At 36.9% G+C, this 12,955-nt stretch overlaps 1 protein-coding gene across 2 annotated transcripts in view; it reads right to left on the bottom strand.

The window, feature by feature from the left end:
• Positions 1–12,955, bottom strand: part of LOC131428140 (uncharacterized) — a 251,352-nt gene that overhangs the window by 211,286 nt on the left and 27,111 nt on the right. The window lies entirely within an intron of this gene.

The following is a 12,955-nucleotide window of genomic DNA, read 5'->3' as shown; positions in this document are numbered from 1 at the left end:
CACCAACAACAGATTAATTCAAGTACTCTCAGGCAAACTAAGCGATATCAGCTTTTACCGGATTGAGGATCCCGCCGCTTTCGTGTTACGGCAATTTTTTCACTCGAGTTTGTTATTTGATATTTCACTGTGAGTAACATCTTCAGCGTAATTTTGGGATGCAGGTTGTGTGATAGAAGCAAAAACAATTGCAGGTTGAACGATGTTCAGGTGCTCTGCTTCTACTCAGTACATTGCAAATTTGACATAAGGGAGGATTTCATGCTTTTCTCAGTAGCCACTCACTTTTGGCAGACATTTCAATGAAACTGAAAGTTCTTAAGCACGAGATATAATTATAAACTTTGGTGAATATGAATCGTTGTTGTGTGTAATTTCCGGTGTTTGTTCCATAGTATTTTTTTCGAGTTTTGAAAACGATTTTCCTTACGTAACCACTAAACTTCTGTGCCAATCATCCGATTTTTATAATTCTGTTTTAATACAGATAAGTTATTTGCAACTCTATTGAATATCTTTGAATTTACTGTTTCTTGTTTTTAGGGGCAAAATAACTCAAATTATGTGAGTCACAATGCTTCGAAATTCGCTTACGAAACTTGTGTATATCCGACCAACATATAATAATATAGTTCTAGCTAAACTGTTTCTTTTATAGATACGTGATAAGAAAAATTTTAACTACTAACGACATAAAACTTATATCAGTATTAACAATGAAAATACCTTTCTGTTATTAACTTTTTGCTGCTTGCTGAGTTTTTTTTTCCGGAAACGATTGAAGCTTTCTTGTTTTTCAAAGAGCGCCATTTTGGGAGTGCGTTTTGCCCCACTGTTTGAATGCTGAAGGTGATTTTGCCCCGCAAGCATTTCTATGGGAAATTTCTGAGAGATTTGCCAAATTCGAGGATTCGCTTTCAACTATGATCTTTTAGAATAGCTTCTTATCCCCACTTTCCCTACCCGGTGTTGTGATACTGCTTTTCTAGTGGCATTCGAATTTAGAAAGATCAAAAAATTTTCAGATCTGAATCAAGTTATTTAACGATGGTTTAACTACAAGCCTCTTATTCGTTGACATTTGCGAAAACGATTGTATCAGCCATAATACATTGAACATCATTAATAACCCCTTTGGCGATTTCAATCGAGTTTAAGCATGTCGAAATCGTTTGAGCTGTCATCAAAAAAATGTCTCCGGATTAGGGCCGCTTTTACAGAGGGAATGGGAGCACGTGCCCTGGGCCCACGGTGTTAGGGGGCCCTTGAGAAGACCGACCGACCAAATAAAAAAGATCATTCAGTTAGTTAGGGGCACCCAAATATATCTTGCCCCCTAGTCCCTTAATACGTAAAAATGGCGCTGCTTCAGATAGAAAAGAGTGTGAGTTTTCTGATGTGGTCATTATTCGATTCTATCGCTGGACTGAAGGTGTACATCATGATCGATTTACACTCATTCAATTACACGATTATTTCTCCGAAGCGAGCAATTTGAACGTGGTCAAGTTCGTTAAAACTGGTTGAGTTATCTCTTGAAACAAAAAGCAGTTTTTCGACGACGTCGCTGAAATGATTATGTCTTCAGAGCCAGATGAGTTCGCCATAAACCATTTGAACTTGATATGTGACCTTATTGTAACATTATGCTGAGCCCAAGTATGTCCAATTCGGTTCAGACATTGTGCGTAAATAAAATGTCAGATTTGTCGGTTACGTCACTTCTACGATTATATGTTCGGTATCCGAATAGTCTTCTGTTCGTTCGTTGAACTTAATCGACGACCCAATGGTAGCTTTCAAACAAATCTTCAGTTCTCTGAATCAGTTAAGTTATCTCAGAAAAAAATTGAGCGAATAGAAGAGAGTGCGGTTTATCGGTTATATCGCTAATACGATTAGATGTCCTCGTATGCAAAGAATCAACATTATTTCTATCAGTCGGTGTTGAACAGTCGTTCGCACCGCACGCGTATAGCTCTTGGCTCCTGGAATTTTTTTCTGGCTACCTAGAGTTTCATTGATTCAAGGCTTCAGTCTTTTTCAAGACTACCTGAATCACTAACTAAGTGATACAAAGAGTGATATTAGAGTGACTAAGTGATACAAAGAGTGATATTAGAGTGACTAAGAAATTAATCAGCCTTTTTTAAGGCTAACTATTCAAAGAACTAATTAAGATTACGAACGTCTTATCCGATATTTGTCCGAGAAACTTCATAAATTTTATTCATATGATATAAAATCAGACAGACCCTTCAAGGCTGTCTTGAAAGGATTATCAAATGATCAAAGTATTGATGAAATTAAAAATGAACTAAAAGAATTGCTTGGTTTTGCCCCTTCCCAAGTAATACTTATGAAAAAAAGAGCGAATGGTACTTCTAAACCACGCTCTGGAATTTCCCATGAACTTTACCTAATACACTTCAATCGAAGTGATGTAAACAATTTGAAAACTTTAGAAAAAGTACGTTTCATTTCCCACATTAAAATTCATTGGGAACATTATAAACGGCATAATCGTATTGCAAACTTAACGCAATGTCGTCGTTGCCAAGGCTTCGGTCATGGAACCAAAAATTGTCATATGGATATACGGTGTTTGAATTGTGGTAAATCACATTCGAAAGACGTTTGTCCAATGAATGAAACCACTGATAAATTTTCATGTTCAAATTGCAATGGAAATCATAAATCCAACTATTTGAAATGTCCTGTCAGGGAAAAAATTTTAAACGCTCGTTCGCTTAGACAACAAGTCAAATCAACTACCTTAAATTTACAGAACATACCTGAAAATCAAAAAACCGTTACAAATGCCACGCCTAATTCTTCTAAGGCACTGATTTCTTCGAATTTGAAACAAAAAACAGGTACGCCTGCCAATTCGTCTTCTAACGAAAACAATTTATTGACAGGTAGATCGACCTCGTCATCATCTTCTTCTAATGTCAGTTATGCTGGTATATTAGGTAGAAAACTACCTCCTATTTCTTCTAATGTAAATAATTCTAACGAAAACAATTTATTAATAGGTAGACCGGCCAAATCACCTTCTACTAATGGCGGTCTACCTACAAATATTCCTTCAATGCCATTCGCTTCTTTAAATGAAGTTGATTTAGGCGATATAACTGAAAATAAAATGATCTACCTACAAGATCAACTTTTTCAAATGATCATCCAAATGAATTCGACTTCATCTCTTTTTGAAGCATTTCAAATCGGATGGCAATTTGCAAATAATATTATAATGAATTTAAAATTTAATAGTGATGTTAAATAAATATTTGAATATTTTAAATTGGAATGCTCGATCTTTGAAATCGAGTGAAGATGAATTTTATAATTTTCTCGAAGTTCACAAAATCCATATTGCCATTGTGACAGAAACTTTTCTTAAACCAAATGTCAAATTGAAAAGTAATCCACATTATGTGGTTCATCGATTTGACAGGTTTACTGGAATGGGTGGTGGAGTTGCCATTTTTGTCCAACGGCAAATTAAACATCGAATTTTACCTTCTTTCAATACTAAAGTTATTGAAAGCTTGGGAATCGAAGTTGAAACCATTCATGGAATTTATTTCATCGCTGGAGCATATTTGCCATTCCAATGCACCGGCGAACAATTAAATTTCTTTAAAGGCGATTTGCAAAAACTTACAAGATATCGATCGAAATTTTTCGTAATAGGGGACTTAAATGCTAAGCATGTCCAGTGGAATTGTAGGCAAAATAACAGTAATGGTAAAATACTTCATAATCAACTCTCAGCTGGTTACTTCACAGTTCTTTATCCCAGTAATCCGACTTGTTTCTCTTCAGTGAAAAACCCGTCTACAATTGATCTGGTTCTAACAGATCAAAGTCACATTTGTAGTGAACCGATTACACATGCTGACTTTGACTCAGATCATCTTCCAGTAACATTCAGACTTTCCAACGAAGCTATAATTAATCCAATTAGTTCTATTTTCAACTATCATAGAGCTAATTGGTTGGATTACAGATCTCACATTGAAAATCATGTGGATCATGAAACTATTTTAGAAAATTCTGCGGACATCGACACAGCAATTGATAATTTGAATCATTATATTATCGAAGCTAGAAATCTTTCAGTTCCCAAAGCTCAAACTAAATTAAATTCTCCTATCATCGATGACAATCTTCAACTGCTCATTCGGTTGAAAAATGTTCGTCGACGACAATATCAACGTTCTCGTAATCCTGCTATGAAAAATATAGTTAAGGATTTACAAAAAGAAATTAAACATAGATTTACTCTTTGGCGAAATGAAAATTTCGCTAAAGAAGTTGAACAAATTAAACCATATTCTAAACCTTTCTGGAAACTTTCTAAGGTTCTTAAGAAACCTCAGAAACCAATTCCTGCTCTCAAGGAAGGAAATCAAATACTTCTTACAAATGGCGAAAAAGCTCAAAAACTTGCTCAGCAGTTCGAGAGTGTCCACAATTTTAATTTGAACGTTGTGAGTCCTATTGAAAATGAAGTCTCACTGAAATATGATCATATTTCAACCCAAGTGTTATCACACGATGACATTATTGAGACGAATTTTGATGAAATTAAATCAATTATTAGAAAACTTAAAAACATGAAGGCTCCTGGTAATGATGGAATTTTTAATATTCTTATTAAAAATCTTCCCGATGTTGCCTTGAGACTCCTGGTTAAAATTTTCAACAAGTGTTTTTCATTAGCTTACTTCCCAAAAAGATGGAAAAACGCTAAAGTAATTCCTATCCTCAAACCTGATAAAAACCCAGCAGAAACATCAAGTTATCGACCAATTAGCTTACTTTCTTCTATCAGTAAACTTTTTGAAAAAATTATCTTGTTGAGAATGATGACTCATATAAATGAGAATTCAATTTTTTTACCAGAGCAGTTTGGATTTCGTCATGAACATTCAACTACTCATCAACTTGTCAGAGTAACGAACATGATAAAATCAAATAAATCTTCTGGGTTATCCACTGGAGTTGCTCTTCTAGACATAGAAAAAGCATTCGACAGTGTTTGGCACAAAGGTTTAATAGCAAAAATGTCTGATTTCCAGTTTCCTATTTATTTGATCAAAATGATTCAAAATTATTTAACTGATCGTACTCTTCAGGTTAGCTATCAGAATTGTAAATCTGAATTGCTACCCGTACGAGCCGGTGTTCCGCAGGGTTCGAGTGTAGCTCCAATCTTGTATAATATTTTCACTTCTGATCTTCCAAATCTACCCGTTGGTTGTCAGAAATCGCTATTCTGTGACGACACAAGTCTGTTAGCCACGAGTGATCTGCAGTCGCCTACAAAGAAGTTTAAATATTTTCAGTGATTATCTGTCAAAATGGAAAATTAAACCAAATGCAGCAAAAACGCAATTAATTATCTTTCCTCATAAGCCAAGAGCTTCTTTTCTTAAACCAAACAATAATCACATTCTAAAATTGAATGGCTTGGAACTGACATGGTCTGATCAAGCTAAATACTTAGGTTTAACGTATGACAAAAAACTCACTTTCAAGGATCACATTGAAGGAATCCAGGCAAAGTGTAATAAATATATTAAATGTTTATATCCTCTTATAAACAGAAATTCTAAGCTCTGTCTAAAAAACAAATTGTTAATTTATAAACAAATTTTCAGACCAGCCATGCTTTATGCGGTACCAATTTGGTCAAGCTGTTGTTCCACCAGGAAGAAAACGCTTCAAAGGATTCAGAATAAAATTCTGAAAATGATTTTGAAGCGTCCTCCCTGGTTTAGTACAAATGAGTTACACAGACTCACAAATATAGAACCATTAGATGTAATGTCACATAATATTATAAGCAAATTCCGACAAAAATCGATGCAATCTTCAATTGAATCGATTCGCTCTCTGTATTAGTTAGTAAGTTAGTATATAAGTTCCTTTTCCCCATTACACAATACAAGTAGGTTTAGAATTTTCCCTACACAAAAATCTCAGAATTGCGGAAGCAAATAATGTCCTCATGGTAATAACCAAATCATATATATAATAGGGCTGAAAAGTCACCACTTGTGGCTGAACACCCAATTTAAATCTTAACAATTTAATTTTAACTCATATTCCAATAAATAGTTATTTAAAAAAAAAAAAAAATAAAAAAAAAATAAAAAAAAAAACATTATTTCTATGAAAATCATTGCCTCTCATGCAGAGCGAAGATTTTACAACGCAAACATGGAACTAAAACGGACTGTTTCTTTTATTATTTAATAAAGATGACAAGCAAATTAAATACGAATGATACATCTTAAAAAACATTCATATTTCCTCACTGTCTCACTCCTTCCTCATTAGTTAAATTTGAAGATTAGGGACATAGCCGTTAAATAAAAATGAAATTAATTAATTGAATTTCAATACAATCATGGTGTAGAGCGCGAAGAACATTTTGATGGAAATTATTTTTTTATTCAATAATATAATATAATTTTAAGGCACACTGCTTAAGATCTAAGATGCCAAGGGTATTATCTAATCTTAATTTACGACTAACTTAAAACTAGAATAGTATCATTAGGTAATGTCGTATCGGGGTCGCGGATTCTAGAAAATACAGCTTTCAGCTGGGTTCTTCCAGATGGCGTTGGTAAATATCTATGTTGGCCGCATCCTTCGGCTCGTATGGGTCCGCGGGAAACACCCCCAGGCTACGAAGACCCGGCGGGTGACTCGCATGCTAGTGATCGACTGGAGCGGTCTTCGATTGTCGGTGATGGTGATGTTACGGATGAGAATGAAAGAGAAGTAAATATTGCGGAAAACGGGGTAAAAAAGGGGTGTGGAAACAAAATGTCTAAATACGACAGAGATCTAATTAGTTGCCATCGAGATGGTGAAGAGACGGGGGAAAGGAGAACGAAACAGTTAGTGACAAAAAAAGATCTTGTTAGTTCCGATGAAGATGGTGGACAGGGACGGATCGAGAGAATCGGGCGGATGTTAGTGTCGAACATGTAGGTGGATATTATACTTTCTGAGCGAGGTATAAAAGATTACTAATTAATGTGTTCGAGGTAATGGTATATGCAGTCACGTACCCAGAGGGGGGGCCTGAGGGGCCCGGGCCCCTCCCGAAATCAAAACCAGATATACACTAAGGTCTATTTATGCGGTTTTTTATGCGACTTTTTTATGCGATTTTTCAGAGTTGAAGACTGTCCCAGAAAGTATGGACGCAACCCAAAACCGCTGCCATTTCGCAATGGGTCCGAATCTGTAAATTTTTATGACTGCGTCCTGTTGTTTACACTCTTCTCTAACCACTTGTGCAGTTGTTTATTCGTTTTTATTAGTTTGTTTCGAAATGCATGGACTTTCAGCAGAACAACTTCGTAAAATTGTGTACAAATGGTGCACAGAACGCGAACTGTCACTGAGAACGATAGCAAAAATGGAAAGAGTAAGTGAAAAAGCCGTGCGAAATGCAATCAGGAAGTTCGGTGAGGATAACACCTTTGAGGATAAACCGAAAACGGTCCTGCTAACCCTCAGTTGGATAAACGTAAACTGATGGCGTTCGAGCAAAAGAAGGAGGTTTCAGTTCGGTATGTGGCCAAAAAAGTGGGCACTTTGAAGTCAAATGTTCTTCGTGCTAAAGAACGTTTGAATCTTCGAACCTATAAGAAGCAGAAACAACCAAAACGTAGTCCGAAACAAGAAGCATCGATCAGGCCGAGGGTTCGAAAGCTGTACAATACGATTCTTGCTGGAAATTTGAACTGCATAATTATGGACGACGAAACCTACGTGACCACAATATTATACGGTGCGAGAAGGGCAAGTGTTAAACCAGTCCGAGACATCGATTGAAGTCGAAAAATTTGGTAAGAAAGCTACGGTCTGGCAAGCCACTGCTTCAATGAACAGTGAAATATAGATCAAGGAATGTTTACTAAAACAACTTCTACCCATGATTCGAAGCCACAAGGATCCTGTTGTGTTCTGGCTAGATCCTGCTTCTTGCCATTACTCGAAATCAACGGTAAAATGGTATGTCACCAAAAATGATACTTTCGTCCCAAAAGACCTGAATCCACCAAATTGCCCAGAACTTCGACCCATTAAGGAATTTTGGGTATTAACGAAGGCACTTCTTAGGAAACATGTCTCGGCAGCCGAAACCATTCAACAGTTCGAAAAATATTGGAAAAAAGTGTCAAAACTTGTCGCCAAGAAGTCTGGACGGAATTTAATAAGGAACGTTCGCAAGAAGGGTCGCCAGCTAGTCTACAATGGCTAAGTAGCAAATGTTGAGAATAATATTCTGTTGTTGTAGTCTAATATTATCAGTATAACGAATAAAATTTGAATATCTAACACTTGTGAATTATTTACAGCGAAATCAAAATGCGTCCATACTTTCTGGTACAGCCTTTATGCGTTTTTTTATGCGAAGTTTCAGAGTTATGCGGTTTTTTTATGCGGTACGTAAACTCGCATAAAAAAGACTTCAGTGCATAATTATTTAGAAGGTCTTGACATGTGTTGTAGAAATAACAAGACAGTAAACGTAAAGAAATGTAATACAATAACAGTTCCAGTGAAAAGTTTAAAGTGTCTGTTGAATAAATATTTAATTAAGTACATAAGAAATCTTCAGTAACATTATTATTTTATCTTAGGGCCCCTCCCGAAGCGAAATCCTGGGTACGGGCCTGGGTATATGAGAAGCATATACACAGAAAAAAATTATGAATTTTACTGGTGACAGAGTTCTACAAACGATACAACTCAAAACTACTTAATTTTTCAAATGACGCAATATTCCACTCGCACAGAATTTTACACGCTCCGAGTGTAATTTGCACTTGGCTACCAAATGCCACTGTATGGATTTATATGTATCAATTATTCAATGAACTCTGTGGTTCAGTCGAGTAACCGTTGTACTTGCAATCAAATGTTCTTCGGATCAAGTCGCGCTGCTGCTAACGATCCTCAGGCGGTCTACCTCGGGCCCTAAGGGATTCCAGTAGCTTCGACCTGGCGTCGCGATACTCTACGCACAACCACACGACAAGCTCGATGTCCTGATAACCGTCGCCACAGGTACAGAGACCGCTCTCCGCAAGCCCAACACGCCGGAAATGTGCGTTGAAAGTGTGGTGATTTGCATTGAGCCGCGACATAGCACGAATGAAACCGATGGAAATTATTGACTCTCGTGTATGACAAACGGCTCACGAACGTGTGCTTTATTTTCGGTTTATTTTCCGTATTTTTAGTGTCACTTTTTGCTAGCCCTACATCTCAAAAATGTTGTCCCTATCCTCAGTTTTCCTTCTGATTATGCTTTCTCTGATTGATCAATCGTTCTAAAATTTTTGTCGTTTTTAAGCTATTTTGTCCGGTTCTTGCAAGAAAGATGTTTTAAATTGAATTTTCCATTGCAAAATTCGTGTTCGTTTTTGAACTCAACGTTTTTATCCGGTTTTTGCATTCTAACATACTCGAACGAGTTTTTTCAAGCTAAGATTTTTGCATTCAGCCATTTGTTTATTTTCTGGAAATGGAACGAAAAGATTTTGGTTTTGAACAACTTTGAATGCCTTGAAATTGGGCATAATAGCTAATTCAGACACAAATTAAATTCGTTCGTGCATATTGAATTAAGTGTTAAACATCCGTGTCGAAAAAATAGTCTTATAAGTAGGTATAAGCAGTAACGACGAATCAAGTACACATCCTTCAAAAAGTCGCAAAACTGACCCAAAGATGACGTTTGTAAAGTCTTTTGTAAAGTAACTTTCAGATGATAGGTGTCGAATTTCAAGTTAATCGGACCGCAAACCATAAAAACTACCGGACATATATATGATGTTAGCTTTACATTTGTGAAAAAATGAACAAAAAAACGAGTTCCGTGTATTGATAAAATTCTAATCAAAAGGGCAAAATTAGTTCGTGCTCGCATCTCACCCAACACAGTCGAAAATCGTTTGCGGTCGAAGCAAAAGAAACAAAGACAATACAGTGCAGTGAACAATAGAGTGTACGGAATGGTCAAATACGATTTAACAAAGCCTGAAACTTGGCCAACAAGACCAAATTCAGTTTGTATAGATTTCAAGCGTTGCAAAGTTAGACCAGCGGCAAATGATATTGAAATCTTACTTAAAGAACGAATGCATCTAGGCACTAATAATGTAACTGAGATTCAATTCAACAAGGCGTCTAACTGTGTGTACACAAGGATGGCTTTTATCGTATCAAAGAACGTTCACTGGCAACTCTTCAACGATTGAATCAGTGCCATCAAAGAAAATTGGAAATCATCGCAACAACAAAAACCCGGTATGGCTCATTTAACATAGAATCGACACCAGTGCGAGAGCGAATTTCTCTCGATGACATTTCTGAAAATCAAAGGTTAGCACGCTGCTGTGGGGATCTTCTCTGAAGCAACAAACGGTCGCCTATTCTCGTTTCGCGATCCGATTCTATACAGGCAGTTGACAATTGCGATAGAATCATTTTACTATTGCCGCTTATTCTAACTATGTACATATAACCTTTGTATAAGTTGTGTCTATGAAAATGTCTGTGAATGTTCCACACAAGGGTTTTGAAATATTGCAACCTAGTATGAGAATCATCAAGTTGAATCATCGACTCGATTTTCTGCGATAATTGTCAACTTGCGATTCTCTCTTGGGAAATTCCACACAGCAACGATCATTATCAGACTGTAAATTTTTTTTAAGGGCGTGAAATACTCACAGTATGAAGTAGAGCGAAGAAATGTAGCAAAATTCTCTCACGGTTTATGAATTGAGAGACGCAAGTTCTTGTAGCATCTTCTACCGGATTGAAAATGTTGTATACAATATAGATAGCAATATAACAGCTTCTATCAAATTTTCGGCATATAACCAACACTGTGTGTACATTATGTTTAAACGTGAAAGCGATGCAATTGCATTAGCTTCGGTTAACAACGAGGTGCACAGCGTTGAGTGTGACAACATTAAATACAAAATTCCTGTGTACATGGTGGACAATGCCATACAAGTACGCGTGCATGACCTTCCGCCGCAGACCAGCGATCAGTGCGTTCGGGAAATCATGTCGCAGTACGGTGAAGTTCTTTCCATCGAAAGAGAAGTATGGCGGAATTTTTTCCCCGGCATCAGGAATGGCGTGCAAGTAGTACGTATACAAAAGGAGGGAAATGGAAGCTCTTCTCGTCCTAGAAAAAGAGTGACAACGAGATCCACTTCAAAAATCGGTTAATTCGGCCACGTAAAGCTTGTACGCAAATAGGCCTGAATAAAAATATCTTTTAAATAAAAAAAAATAATACAAGGGGCAAAATTATGAGAATATACCAAGGTGAGTATAGAAAAGCAAAAAGGTAGTCCTATGACTAAAAAACCGCGCAAGCCCGGCAATGACTTGAAAAGTGTTACTCAAACTATTTTGATTTTAAACGTAATCGTACTGATACAACTGATGCGAAACGCTCAGGTAGGGTAACAGATCGGCTGAAAAGTTCATATCGTTTCTATGAGAGGGCGCCACTAGAATTAAATCCATACCATTTTCAGTTAGTACCAACCTTCAAAAGATATGTGTATAAATTTGACAGCTGTCTGATTATTAGTTTGTGAGATATTGCATTTTGAGTGAAGCTACTTTTGTTATTGTGAAAAAAAGGAATTTCGTGTGTTGACGAAACACTACTTTTTGATGAAAAAAAGTGCCGCCGATATCAAAAAACGGCTTGATGAGTGTTATCCAGACTCTACACCGGGCGAAGCAACAATTCGTAAGTGGTTTGCAAAATTTCGTACTGGTCATATGAGCACCGAAGACGATGAACGCAGTGGACGTCCAAAAGAGGCTGTTACCGATGAAAACGTGAAAAAAATCCACAAAATGATTTTCAATGACCGTAAAGTGAAGTTGATCGAGATAGCTGATACCCTAAAGATATCAAAGCAACGTGTTGGACATAATATTCACGAATATTTGGATATGAGAAAGCTTTGTGCAAAATGGGTGCCGCGTGAGCTCACAATCGATCAAAAACAACAACGAATTGATGATTCTGAGCAGTGTTTGGAGCTGTTATTTCGAAATAAAACCGATTTTTTTCGTCGATATATAACAATGGACGAAACATGGCTCCATCATTCACTCCGGAGTCCAATCGACAGTCAGCTGAGTGGACTGCACGCGATGAACCGAACCCAAAGCGTGGAAAGACTCAACAATCGATCGGTAAGGTTATGGCGTCTGTATTTTGGGATTCGCATGGTATAATTTTCATCGACTACCTTGAAAAGGGAAAAAACCATCAACATTGACTATTATATAGCGTTATTAGAGCGATTGAAGGACGAAATTTAAAAAAACCGGCCTCATTTGAAGAAGAAAAAAGTTTTGTTTCATCAAGACAATGCACCGTGTCACAAGTCGATGAAAAACCATGCTGAAATTGAACGAATTGGGCTTCGAATTGCTCCCTCATCCACCGTATTCTCCAGATTTGGCCCCCCAGTGACTTTTTCCTGTTCTCAGACCTCAAGAGAATGCTCGCTGGTAAAAAATTTAGAAGCAATGAAAAGGTAATCGCTGAAACCGAGGCCTATTTTGAGGCAAAGGACAAATCGTACTACAAAAATGGTATCGAAAAGTTGGAAGATCGCTATAATCGCTGTATCGCCTCTGATGGCAATTATGTTGAATAATAAAAACGAATTTTGGCAAAAAAATGTGTGTTTCTATTAAACGATACGAACTTTTCAGCCGAACTGTTAAATAAAGTAATCAATCCGGAAAATATGACTCAAATGAGGAAAAAAAATCATCTTTCACCAATACAGTACACCGTACCATAAGTAAACGAAAAACAATGGCCAAATTGAGCGAATTGAGGCTCGATCTGCTTCCT

This window comes from Malaya genurostris, chromosome 2, assembly GCF_030247185.1.
Source record: "Malaya genurostris strain Urasoe2022 chromosome 2, Malgen_1.1, whole genome shotgun sequence".
NCBI lineage: Eukaryota > Metazoa > Arthropoda > Insecta > Diptera > Culicidae > Malaya > Malaya genurostris.
This window is presented reverse-complemented; position numbering and strand designations above follow the sequence as displayed.